Genomic DNA, 13,764 nt, shown 5'->3' with positions numbered 1-13,764 from the left:
CTGTCTCACAAACTTTAAAATGTGGTACATGTTTAGCAGGTTTGCATTCATGTCCACGTTGATAATGTCTAGATAAAAATAACACTTTACATAAATACCCAAGACATTCTTAAGAGCAAGCGTTCGACTGTTGTTTTACAGAATGACCTTGTGCAATAGTTTCGAGTACTGACCGGCAACACATTCAATACGCGTTTTATTACATGACTTAGAAACACGCGATGAGAAATATAGACCTGTCACAGAGTACAAACTAACCGATAGTTTAAACCAGGAGTCGTGTAATAAAAAAATGAAAAACGATTGATTACATTGATAGTAAAGACACCTTCGGTAATGTTTGGGTCTGCAGGGGGAGTAATAAAATGGACTAAATTGGAATATTTAGATATAGTTTTGCCTTGTAGTCAATTAAATGAAAATGATTGTTTTACTAACTCTCAAACTGATGTAATTCAATATAAATTGTTTCAAGAAGGTATTTTATTTTTCAACCATGCCATTAACTGAAGGTGTTTTTATTATTGTTATGAATTTTCCTCCATTTTCCTCTGATTTGTTTATTTCCGAATTTGAGGATGAGTCAACTTTACTGTCATTGTTTTCTACTTTATGAGGTTTGTTATCACCAGCTTCTAGTTTATCAATAACTGAGAATTTCTGATCAACACTGCCAACAATATCATTTGTTTCAGATGTGTCTATATCCTTATCCTCAGTATTTTCTGAAACTATTTCATCGTCAGTTGTTCTTTCATAAGCAGGATTCTCGTAACCACCATGACCACTGTCGTTGGAAGCATTATCTGTGTCCACATGATCTAGAGAGTGCGTGTCCACCTGATCTAGGTCACTGAGGTTTAATTTTGATGAGCGATTTTGTAGTGTAAGAGACAATTCGGACTTAAACTGGCTGTTTTTGACAGTCTAAATTCTGTCGGAGTGATTTCTGGCGCGTCAGAAAAGTTAAAATCAAATGGACTCTATACTAGTGTTGACTGAATATTATTTCTATATTTGTCTCTTTAAAGATTAATTTAAATTTTACGAAATGAAAGTGATGCACCAAAAGTTAACACATTGAGAAGAAATAAATTCACATAAAATATTGTGCTTAGACTTTCATTCTCATATTGCATTCTAAACACATTTTTGAGTAAAAGCTAGTATTTTACTACATATAATCATCTTGTGCATTTACCATCATTTATTTTTCTGTGTGAAACAATAGCGATGACGGAGTTCTGCATTCTTCGTGCGTTATTTGTTTCGAAAGGTGACGTGAGTAGGGGGTTGTGGCAACAAAATTATGTTAAAGGTATACTTGAACGAAATTTTATATTCGAATATATGAACTTATTGCATATTGTTTGCGTTAACGAGACATTAACAAGTTCATGTGTAACAGCACTATGCATTTAATATTTTTTTGTCGATAACTGTCATATAAACGTACATAAACTTTAATTACAAGAGAATGACTTCCAGCAAATTCAGTCAAAATCTTCTCAACGGTGCTATTGCCCTTTAACAAGTTACTCAGCCTTTGTCCTTCAGGTGTCTTATATTTGTAACATTTGATAGCACTGACATTGAATATTTGCATTTGTTTATAGCTGTGTCCCTGTAAACAACTTTTAAAATCTGTTTGTATTCAAGATTGTTGACTTTTACGAATAAAAGATGAACGAAGGATCAATCCATACTTACTTTATAAACAACCATGTCAAAAAGTTCAAAATACTTTATGTTAAGGTATTTAAAATGAAGAATAACATGCATGTTCGTTAAATAATTAAGAAGAAATTGTCAGAAATACGGAATGTGTGAATCAAACATTAACATTTAAACATACAATCATTTGTGTGCAGTGTATACAACTTAGCTGAAAAAAATGTTTATATTCATTTCAGGAACATTACCGGTTCTGCTACAAATGTGTGAAGGAAATGTCCGAGATTTCCAACTCAAGCACATACTACAATATGAACAATATGTAAATGGTAAAGGACATAAAACTGACTGTATGTCTTATATATGATTCCGTTTGTAGGAAATATAGTTTTATCCTTTGGAATTATTAAGTGACAGCATTGTCCAAATGTAAAACAATCAATAATCACGTACTGCTAATGTTAGAATCTTAGCTTTTTCATTATCATGTGTTACAAAAAAGTGTTTTCGATGATCTATGTCGGTGACCGCTTATATATCCTGCGAGACACATACGTGATTAAGGCATCTAAAGCTATATACATTCCCACTGAATCCAATCTGTGTTATTATATTATTCGGGATTTCAAAAATTAACGGAAATGCAAAAGTGATTATATTTATGTCGCTTGTCCTTAACATGAAAAAGTTCAGTGTCCCCGTGAGAAGCAATGTGATATTTATATAATATAAGTATAGTTTTATCATATTAGTTTTATTAAAGGTAAATAAGACATTATCAATATTTATATTTCAATAGCTATGTTTTACCAGCTTACCTTTTCCCTCAGCGAGAAGTAAGTCGAATATAGTAGATGTGAAATATACATATACACCGTTATCAGCCTTTTTACGATTTCATCAATACCTCCTCCAAAAAAAGGTATATTTGTTAAAGAGTCTTTGAGGCATGGCAGAGTTAATGGTCACTGGACGTGGAAAAAGTATTTACAAAGCGCAAATCAGGCAGCAGGAGTATTGATCATATTTAGTATTAGCTCTAGTTTATGCGTGTCACACGTGATATATACATTGTCGTCAGCTGTATTTCAATTTTCATATTTTTGCGGTTTACATGTTTCTATCAAAGGGAATAAATGATATATCTGATTGAAAAATACATGTATGTCATTTACAACCTTTCTAATCAACCAACATGTTGAAATGCATACAATGTGTGAATAATGTGTTACAAACAATAACCACAAAAAGCTGCTTGAAAATATTCATTAATTTAAACGGAACATTTCCTAGCTTAATCATGGGAAAATGACAATGTGATAGGGTCTTTTGTCATTTAATGTATTTTCTAGGTTATTTCTTTATTGTTTTCATAGTTGCATAATAATTATTTACGTTACCGTTTTTAGTTAAACTGTTCATGTTTTGCTGCTTAATGATTATTAGTTCGCAGGTGGAAGAGTCTTACTGGGGGTAGCTGTACATTTATGATAAGTTTCGATCAAATGTCAGGAACTATTTTGTAAACATTTAACTGTAAAGGGTAGACAATGCGTTTTTCCTAAAAAATCACACTGTTGCTTGTTATCATAATATAAAGCATTATTTACTGAAACTAGAAATTAATTGCTCATGCTTCTGTAGTATTATATTCATATAGATATAGCATGCTGGTCCTGATATTAGAGTTTTGCATGACATATATACATCAGCACTTGAACAGTTTGATCTGTTCCATACTGTCTACACAATCATTTTGCTTTCTATGCATCCATTATGCGTATTGTACTGTACCTACCTTTGTAATAAAGAATAATAATAGTTACCCGTTCTTTTCAATTATTTATGACAAATTCATGTACACATATATAAATGTAATCATAGAAACTTATTTTGGTAATTGTACCCTACACAACTGTCTCACAAACTTTAAAAGGTGGTACATGTTTAGCAGGTTTGCATTCATGTCCACGTTGATAATGTCTAGATAAAAATAACACTTTACATAAATACCCAAGACATTCTTAAGAGCAAGCGTTCGACTGTTGTTTTACAGAATGACCTTGTGCAATAGTTTCGAGTACTGACCGGCAACACATTCAATACGCGTTTTATTACATGACTTAGAAACACGCGTTGAAGGAATATAGACCTGTCACAGAGTACAAACTAACCGATAGTTTAAACCAGGAGTCGTGTAATAAAAAAATGAAAAACGATTGATTACATTGATAGTAAAGACACCTTCGGTAATGTTTGGGTCTGCAGGGGGAGTAATAAAATGGACTAAATTGGAATATTTAGATATAGTTTTGCCTTGTAGTCAATTAAATGAAAATGGTTGTTTTACTAACTCTCAAACTGATGTATTTCAATATCAGTTGTTTCAAGAAGGTATTTTATTTTTCAACCATGCCATTAACTGAAGGTGTTTTTATTATTGTTATGAATTTTCCTCCATTTTCCTCTGATTTGTTTATTTCCGAATTTGAGGATGAGTCAACTTTACTGTCATTGTTTTCTACTTTATGAGGTTTGTTATCATCAGCTTCTAGTTTATCAATAACTGAGAATTTCTGATCAACACTGCCAACAATATCATATGTTTCAGATGTGTCTATATCCTTATCCTCAGTATTTTCTGAAACTATTTCATCGTCAGTTGTTCTTTCATAAGCAGGATTCTCGTAACCACCATGACCACTGTCGTTGGAAGCATTATCTGTGTCCACATGATCTAGAGAGTGCGTGTCCACCTGATCTAGGTCACTGAGGTTTAATTTTGATGAGCGATTTTGTAGTGTAAGAGACAATTCGGACTTAAACTGGCTGTTTTTGACAGTCTAAATTCTGTCGGAGTGATTTCTGGCGCGTCAGAAAAGTTAAAATCAGATGGACTCTATACTAGTGTTGATTGAATATTATTTCTATATTTGTCTCTTTCAAGATTAATTTAAATTTTACGAAATGAACGTGATGCACCAAAAGTTAACACATTGAGAAGAAATAAATTCACATAAAATATTGTGCTTAGACTTCCATTCTCATATTGCATTCTAAACACATTTTTGAGTAAAAGCTAGTATTTTGCTACATATAATCATCTTGTGCATTTACCATCATTTATTTTTCTATGTGAAACAATAGCGATGACGGAGTTCTGCATTCTTCGTGCGTTATTTGTTTCGAAAGGTGACGTGAGTAGGGGGTTGTGGCAACAAAATTATGTTAAAGGTATACTTGAACGAAATTTTATATTCGAATATATGAACTTATTGCATATAGTTTGCGTTAACGAGACATTAACAAGTTCATGTGTAACAGTACTATGCATTTAGTATTTTTTTGTCGATAACTGTCATATAAACGTACATAAACACTAATTACAAGATAATGACTTCCAGCAAATTCAGTCAAAATCTTCTCAACGGTGCTATTGCCCTTTAACAAGTTACTACAGCCTTTGTCCTTCAGGTGTCTTATATTTGTAACATTTGATAGCACTGACATTGAATATTTGCATTTGTTTATAGCTGTGTCCCTGTAAATGGTGTTAAGACAAATTTAGCATGATCAAAGTTATTGCCCTTGATTTAGTTAGAATAATCATTTTGATGATATCTTTGATGTAGTGTATAACTTTAAGATACTTTATAATAAATATATGATATTTGTATTAACTTAAGGAAGCTTTTCTGCCAATAGTCAGAATCTGCTTAGAGTAATTGCCCTTTAATTAACATTTATCATATCTCCCGTTTTTCCTTCATACCCGTTTCACAGGGGATATATATTCTAGGCCCTATATATTTACTAATAAAATTATCCTGTTTACTCAAGCAGACCTATAGAAGCAATTATTTTACACGCACATGTATGCATTTCAGGAGGAAGTTTTAAATACAGTAAACTTGTTTATATAATAACACTATTTAAAAACAGTTTTCAGATTACATTGCGTGATATAAATGATATTATCTGGATCTAGCTCAGGTAGGATTATAATAGCAATTGTACGTGAAAAACGCAGTAAATAGTTAAAGGGCGCAAAACACTGATTATGGCTGCAATTACGGCTAAACCATTTGTAAAATGATTTAAATAACATGACATATTAGAAATTCTTACTTTAAATCAGAATAACATTCTTTTTTGCTTCCACAACATTCAGCTTCTGAAATTCTTCAAAACAAATGCATTTTCGCTGCCTGTCTTTCCTTATACATATACACTGATTACTCTTTAATGGATAGTTTTGATGTTTATTTGATTATTTGTGATGACAACGTCATCCAAACTTACACCCGATTGTTTTTTGTTCTTTTGACGATAAATAAGAAGAAAAAATACTTTTTTCCAAATTATTCAGCTTTTTTATAAGTTTCAAATGCTTGTGAACCCTGTCTGTCGTCGATTATATACACATGATATAGCTCTTACCAGGTAGTTTTGGTTTTAATGAGAATATTTTGAAACAACACACAACAAATTTGCACCGCAATTGTTTCCTTAGAATGTCAGTATAATGATGTTGGTGCAAAAAACAAAAAACAAAAAAAAAAAAAAAAAAAAAACAAGTGGAGATGCAAAAGAAATCATCTGATACATAATAAAATTCGCTATATATAAAAGCAGGTTTCGCGAAAGTTCTGGGCAGATTGACTTACAACTTTTATCTGCCCGAGAATAAATCGAAAAGTAGGTAACTGACAAAAAAAACAACATTTTTTAATGTTGATACACATTTTTCTAAAAATAAATTAAGCTGGATATAAACAGCTAAACACACACAAATAAAACAAATAGAAAAACTTAAAATAAAAACCGGTTGGTTGTTAAAATATTTCATGTAATTGTGGTAGGAATGATTAGTCCACAGGTTTAGGTTGAGAGAAATTGAAATTTCCATATTTTGAGAGGATAGTTCAGGAACTGTTAAAATGACATGAAAGAGGCTTAAATGTAAAGAGATACAACATCTAACGCCACTGTCGAGAAATTTGAGAACATTTAATATGAAAAGTCAAGGTATTAAATGAAAATTTGAGTATGAATATTTTCTTAAATTACTTTATGTGAAATAATTCTAATCAATTAAACACTGTTGCAATAAGAGATTTTGAGTTGATTTTACATTTTGCAATATGTTTTGACGTAAATACAGGCATTTTATCATATATAAAGCAATTATTTTGCAGTAAGTTTAGAACGAAAGAGGTACTTATTTATCAACGACACTAAAATCGTCAAATTTCCACTTATATAGAAGTATATTAAATTTTAAAATTTCGTTTAATCCCTTAAAAATTGATCAAAACAACTTCCTGATGACTTGCTAAAAATGCCGTTTCAGAAAAACAGTTTTTCAGAAAGGCAATCATTAAATCTCGTTGCAGATTTATCTTGTTTTTGCTTATATATAAGTTAATCACAAACACAAAACTTATCCGTATTAACTGCCGAATACCGTATATTTTTTTATCATTATGTTTTTGTATAATTGGGTATTGTTCCTTGTTTGTTTTAAAATAAAACTGCATAACCTGTCTACTCAGGCATAGACATTAAAACAAAATTTATTTAACTATACACATATGTAAGAATTTTAAAAGGAAGTTTTAAACATGATCTTTAAATAATTTGAAACCTGCTTATTCAATAGATGTAGCACTCGGCTATTTAAAATCAGTTTTAGTTTTAAATAAAATCGCATGGTTAGGCTTAATTTAAAATCACATAACATCGAGATAACTCAGGTAGGTACACAGTCTCATAATTATTCTTTAAAAATATGTTTAACTTAATATTTCTTATATTTTATATATTTTTAAACATTTAGGTACAACAGTCATGCTGACTTAAGGTTTAATAGACTGTAAAGAAGTGTTAAATCTATCTAACCAACCTGATAGTAATGATGTTAGGTAAAATGAAGTAGAAAACAAGCATTTGCAGTAGACAATGTTTCAATCAAACCGAGTCTGCTATTGTTTAGCTTGGTTGCGTTCTATGCTCCCGAATGATCTTTTCAGAAATTTTATTATCTATCACAACAACAGTCTTTATCAGTCAGTGTGACGGCTGTAAAAGGACTTTCCATACTAGGAATTAGTGTTGTATTTTGTGGTCCTTTGGGATTATGGTGTACATTCATTTTACTACAGTAACATTCCGCTGTTGCTAGGGAGCGTGAGGGGTGTTGCACGTTTCATTACCTGTTTGCTATTGTGTTGCTTGGTGGCGTTCTATGCTTCCAAAGGGTCTTTCCACTGATTTCATTACATAAAAACGTAATTATAAAGCAGTACACCTCGAATTATTTATTGAATTTGATCTGATAAATGTGGCACATGTATCCTAAATGCATTATTTGAAACTCTTTAGACTAATGTGTTGACTTTCAGATTGTTACTAAGATACTGGAAAATGGCACTTGACGCAAGACAACTGGTATTACTTTTGGTACTTTTCACAGATGTTGTAATGTCGGTTGAGTTATCATTTGCTACAAATGTCAATATTCTGAAAAAACGTTTTAAATGACACTCGGCAATTTCTGTATGATTACGTACTCTCATTCTGTAATAAACCGACAAAAGCCAAAATGGAAAATTAAAAATGCCAAGAGTGTGCTTAACTAGCTTTATTAAATATTGTTTTGAAATAATTCGTGTCATGGCATTAATTAACGTAAAACACAAATGCGAAATGAATATAGTTTCGTCATTACATTTTTAAAGATAAAACAAATTAAATAATTAAGTATTGGATAGAAAATGATAACATCTCTCAGTTGAAAACATTCGAACTTCTGGTGTATACGTTTAGTGTTTAAGCTTTTAGTTTTGGGAGTAGGATCTTATATAGATAAATAACAATTAATGGAGACTATTCAACTACCAACATTTATTTTGCTGACTAAAGAGTTACGATACACATTACTAAATCTGGAACTAAAACTTCTAATAATCAAATGTTTAATAATATTTAGTAAAATTGCGGAAACTCGGATCTAAAACTCGATTTCCTCTGAAATCGGTCGACTTTTAAAGTCCAAGTATTTTCTCCCATTAACTCAATTAAAATAAACTGAAGTCTGAAAACTGAACGAATTTTCATGGCTACAGGTTCAGAAAAACTGGACCGGACAAGATATATTCCGGACTGATGTAAATTGAGAGTTTGGCTTGAAAGCATAATCGCCACAATCATGTGACATATTTTCGTATTTACTATTATTATAATTATTGTAATAAAAATAACAATAATAATAAATAGCTCTTTTTCAGAAAATAAAGAAATAAAGAACTAAATAAAGAGTACATTCAATACATGCATTTTATTTCTAACATGGCCTACTATGTACATGTACATTGAAATACACAGCATCTCATACAATGACAAACACAAAACTGAAATTCATCCCGACGAGCACACTTAAATAATATATAACTTTAAAAGCAAATATTAAGGTTTCTCCAAAAGTATTAATCTATAAAATGTGCATTAATTTGACATACATGTACACACATCTATCAATATCATACCTTTAAAAACACGAAATAATTCCGCTTACGCACGTGCTACGGGACGCGAGCAGTGTTGCACATTTTATAACCTTTTATTAACAAACTCGAGCCTGTAAAGTCTTTGTAGCGTACTTATGATCTTCTATTTCATTAAGTATCAATACAACAACCGTAAAGTGCGGTGGCGGCTATACAAAGTCTCCCCGCACTTGGACTCGGTGTCGTTTTCTTGTCAGGTTCTTTAAGAGCTTCAGAACATTTAATATTTATATTATGTAATTGAATTCCGCTAAGCCTGTGCTAGAGGGTGTGAGGGGTGTTGCAAATTTCGTTACCTCTCATGAACAGACTCGGTATATAATTTTTGGTTGGTTGCGTTCAGTGCTTCCAAATGATTTTTCCCAAATTTATTATAATATCAGTAAAACATATCTCAGTGATATTAAACTGTCGATAGAAGAATATGTAAAATATCATCGAAATGCAGTTCTTCAAAGTGATAAGTTGTCTTGTAATGTAAAGGTTTACTAGAATTTATTTCACGATGTGTGGTTTTGTCGGTAAATGTTCGCCTAAACTATTTTGTTCGAGGTTTTCACCGAGAATTATCTTTACGTGTCAAAAGCAATTATGAGCAATTGAAAACCAGTAGATCCATCAGATAATTAAACGTGTTCATAAAAATGAGAAAGTTTTTTAAAACGTTATTTATAATTGCTAGTTTTCATTATTACACAAACTAACCTCTTCTGTACACTATATAGTTTATCAGAGTCTGAATTTTAGCCCAGTCCCCACAACAGTATTGCAATAGTACACGGCGGACACAATTGTATTCATTACAGTATAACATTCTTATATCATCAAGCAATCTTTAAAGTTAAAATTTCGGATTAAATTTATTTCTGTAAACATTACCTATTCAAATTCCTGAATGAAACAATCAATGAAACAATCGTCTGTCATTTATGGACGATAAAAGACTTCCTGCATGTTTTATTATTTAAACATGCATTTTGTTTCCAAATGCATTGGCATACGTTAAGGTTATTTTGGAGCGCTCGCTTACCAATCAACTGTCTCGAGCGAGGGCTAGATAGGTCAGTGTTTGTCATATGTTTATCAGTACTTTATGGTGGCTGATTTCTGCCAGTGTCGTTCTGTCGTTCTTGCGCCACGCCATAACGACAGAACTATATTTTCCTCTTTTGGCGTTGTTTTGTACCCTCGTTCTGGCGCCCCCGCCAAAACTATATAACGACGAAGAATGCAACGCGACAGAACGAAAGAACGACACTTATAAACGGCGCCCTATAAACGTCGTCTTGGCGCTCTGTCATTCTGTACAAAACACTTCAGTTTAATGTATACTTCTAGGATTGTGTGAAACAGGGAGGTGTTTTTTGAATGTTTTTAAATTACAAGGATGGTACATATCGTAGTACAGGTTTATTTAATGTTGCTATTGCTAAACGTGTTCTTACTGTTTGTACGGTAAGTCAGATAATCAAACCATATTTGTGTATATTATGTAGTTATACAAAATAGATAGCATTCTTAACAAATGTAACACCTATCTTTAGAATGTTCTACTGGCTGCACTTCCGGTTCTGGTTCAGCATGCTTGAAATGTGAATCTTCATATTATTTATATGGTGGTTTCTGTTCTCAATGTCCAGAACAGTGCATCAGTTGTAGTGGATTTGATAATTGTACTTCGTATGAACCAGGTGAATGGGGATTAAACAGCCGATCCCTGTTCCAGTGTAACAATTATTGTCATGATAAAGAATGCCAACATGACACTGGCCATTGCATTCCGTGTAAACCTAGGTTGTATGGCACAGAATGCCAACATAATTGTAGTGCCTGTGACAATAATCTTTGTGATTTTCATAGATGCACAAACAGATGTAAACAAGGATATTACGAGTACAATTAGGTCTGAATTAATATGTCAAACATGTCCGACAGATTGCAAATATTGTCAAGACGGTAGTACATGTCGTGTATGCAAAGACGGTTTTCATTTGTATCGGTTTTATTCTACTGAAAAGCGTTTTATTTATTGTGTAAGTTGTTCACTAGGATCAAAGTGTTAAAATTATTGTGCTATTCAAAATTGCAATCAGTGTGAAGTTAATGAAGGCATTTTAATGTGCACAGATTGCCCTGAAGGATATAGATTTAATAGAAATACATGCATACTAAATACAACAAGTTGTTATCAAGAATGTTCCTCTCATTGTGATGACGATGGTATATGATTAGGAAATTGCAATGCTGGATGGACAGGTGAAAAATGTTCTATGAAGTGTTCTGATAAATGTTTGACATGCGACAAAAGTAATAGAATCATTTGTCATCAGTGTACAGGTGACTTTTACACTGGTAGTTGTAATGTGGCTTGCAATCCGTCGTGCATCACAGAAGAAGATAAACAAACGTGTAGACTAAATGATGGATATTGTTTAAATGGATGTGGACACAATTTATGGGGTCCTGTTTGTGATCAGTCTTGTTCTAGCGGTTCTATTAATAACGGTTTATCTCCGATTTGCGGGAGAATCAACGGAATGTGTAAACATGGATGTAAGGACGGATACAGCGAATACAAATGTTATGTATTGCTACTACAAGCCAAACAAGTGTTAAGCCTGAAGATATAAGCAAAACAATTGTGAAGTCTGAAGGTAATTATATTATAAACAAACAAAAATACAATTTATTTCAAAAACTTTATTCATGTCGGTAGAAATCCTACTCTTAAAAGTGATGTTTAATTCAACAGGCGTCAGTTGATACGCTATACTGATTTAAGTGCGTAAACAACACATTTTTTGCATATTTCTTACAGAATGTATATCGAATCTGGAGAATGTATGATACAGATATCATACCATTTCTTAACCATATTTTTAATCATTCCTTTCAGAACATTTATTTATACTGGAAGCTGTTCTGTATAGGGTTCAATAAAATTAGCTTATATTTCTTCGTATCTACTTTGAAGAAGATATCAATGATTATTGTGTTATGTGTGTTACTACCATATAATTATTTTCTTTAATTTTCTTTTGAAAACACAAATGATCGTAAGAGATGAGAAAAATGTTTCAAAAGCATTTTCATTGGAGGCTTTTTTCGGGAATAGGAGTGTCTATAGCTGTTGCAGTCACTACAGTTGCATTATATAAACTAAGACTACCGTTAAGTATTGACATTTTGAATTCGAATTCAAATTAAAACACATTCAAAATTTCTAATAACCTGTACCTATCCACAGCCAACTTTAAAGAAATACGGAAATTTGAAACCCATGCAAATCGTTGCCTTTATTTATTCAACATGTGTAACACGTTTATGTAATTTTAAATGATATTGAAAATAAAATAATGAAATGTTGATTTTCTTGTTGGTCAGAACCGTTCCCATGGCAAATCTGTTTTTAGTTTATGCATTTTTAAGTAATCATACACAAGTGTTTTTATAATGTTACTTTAGATAAACATAGTATACTTCACAAAAAAAATCTTCTTTCAACACGCGTTAAGATTTCAATCCAAAATGTAATCAATATATCCTTTTACCAATATGTATATTACAAAGACGTTAAAGTCACGTCAAGATTCAAACAAGACTTTTGAGATCCCCACATATTATAATGAGGATGTAGGTCAAACAATTGAAAGAGAAGAAGTGACCAACGAAACAAATAACTATGATAGTCTCGGCAATACCAGAAACACGGACAATGTTTACAATGGTATGAGAGCTTTTGAATTAATTTAGTAGTGAATATTTTCCAGACAATATATATTTGTAAGGAACATTGCAATTGTTGTGTGCCTAGAATGTATCAATATTCTGAGCCTTTACAATTTCATCATTTAAAGTCAGTCCTGCAAAAAGGTGCCGTTTCTTTTCACAAAGAAATATGACGCCAAAACATAAATTTCATCTTTTTTTTTACTGATACAACTGATACAGAGGAGAAATGCTTGTAGATGGATATAGCTTCACTACTTAAAACTGTTTCAAGATGAATACATGGTATAGAGTAATGTCGACAAAGTCATCGTGGAGAAAATATTTACTTAGAAAAGCTGAATATTGTCTTGATCAGACTAAAAATGTTTCAAAAAACATTTGGTTTTGACAGTTTTCAACAAGGAAGTGCATCGTAGAAATCATAATTGAGGAAAATGATTATGATGATAAAATATCAATAATAGTAATGATAATAATGATGATAATAATGATAATGATTGTACAAATTGTTTTCAGACTTTCATTTACTAAAAGTCAATGTACAACTTCCAGTGACTAATACAGATTGAAACAATGGACATGCTTTCACCAGTATTGAAGCCGATACTGACGTTTACTGTATGGAATTTTTTTAAGATTTAGAAACAACAACAGTACAATAATGTGCCTGGTTCTGCAACATGTGAATCATAATCTCTGCGACAATAGCAAGTGAAAGCGAGGAAGCTTGTCAGTAGGTTGTGTTAGATCGATGGCATACAAAGGTGCCCGTTCGTGTCTAAAAAAAATG

Source organism: Mercenaria mercenaria, chromosome 18 (genome assembly GCF_021730395.1).
Source record: "Mercenaria mercenaria strain notata chromosome 18, MADL_Memer_1, whole genome shotgun sequence".
NCBI classification, from domain to species: domain Eukaryota; kingdom Metazoa; phylum Mollusca; class Bivalvia; order Venerida; family Veneridae; genus Mercenaria; species Mercenaria mercenaria.
This window is presented reverse-complemented; position numbering follows the sequence as displayed.